The sequence below is a fragment of the Octodon degus genome, unplaced genomic scaffold, assembly GCF_000260255.1.
Source record: "Octodon degus isolate 3935 unplaced genomic scaffold, OctDeg1.0 scaffold00008, whole genome shotgun sequence".
NCBI classification, from domain to species: Eukaryota; Metazoa; Chordata; class Mammalia; order Rodentia; family Octodontidae; genus Octodon; species Octodon degus.
Window position 1 is genome coordinate 3740842 of NW_004524584.1, and position 1383 is coordinate 3742224.

Sequence of the window (1383 nt, forward strand, 5' to 3'; positions counted from 1 at the left end):
ATATTCATTCTTATACACATATAAGAATATTAATAGAAATACAAACATTAAAGTTTGCTCTAGTGAGGTCTTAGATAAAAAAGAAAAAGTTGGTACAAACTGGAGAAAAAATTAATGCTCATCATAAAGTGGAAAAGAATTTGACCAAATTGTATTCTAATGTCCTGTGGAAATTAGAACTTGGGAGTGGTGAAATTGAATACTTAGCTAAGGAGATTCTAAGCAGGTGCTTGGATATTCCTCAGGCTATCAATAATGCAAAAAGTGAGAACATAGGTTTTGAAGAGACTGTTAAGTGTGGGACTGAACGATCACTTTATAAGGAGATTGGTATGAGTATGTACCACAAATTAATTAATTAATTAATTTTTTAAAGATAGACAAAGTATTTTAAAGATTGTTTTCCAAAATGGTATACCAATGGCCAATAAGCACATGGAAAGATAAACAACTTCATTATACACTGGGAGATTTCAAATCAAACCCACAATGAATGTTGGAGCTCAAATATCCTGACCACAGACTGACTTCAGTTCCTCTGGATACGCACCTAGACCCAGCCTTGTGAATCATGTGGCAATTCTATTTTATAAATACTCTGAGGATTCTCTATATTTCTCAAAATATTCTGATATCAATTTCCACAAACAATATGCTATATACCCTCTTATCCATATCCTCACCAAAATTTATTCATCATTTTTTCAATAATTTTATTGAAAAAACAAATAGCAATGAGACTGTTTCACAACCAATTACTAACACATTTTCAATAATTAATACATTGCATATTGTTCTCTTAATGGGTATTCATTGTACAAGAGGAAGGCATGATAGCCTGTCTACAAACACTATTACAACGAAACTCTCTATTCATTGAATTAAGAAAAAATAGGTATATATCTATCCTACTTTAAACACACAGATACAGAATAGTCTTTCATTTGTATCCCCTTTGTTTTGTTTAGTTTTGTCAGAGATGGGTATTCCATTGTCATTTAAATATTGTACATGCATGAATTCAACAAAATATTCCAATATAGTCCAGTAGTCCATAATAGTAGTGGGTTTTCTGTAGGACTGGCAATGTCAGAAGTTGCTGACTTGAGCCTTTTACAGCGCAGTATATTAATATGACTTTACTTTTGATACTTTGTTTCCATACATTTCTGCTGGATGCTTAAGAACAAGATAAAGCAAGACCTATATAACAAGAAATGTAGCCTTTGTATCTGATAAGGTCAGTCAAACCCCTTAAGGATTTAACCTGAAACCCTGTATCACATTTTGTAGATCCTTTGTAAGTGTCAGCCATGTGGATGAATCATGGAAATCGCTTGGCCAGTTTGCTCTCTTTGAAAGCCTGAGAGAATGTTTTCTCTC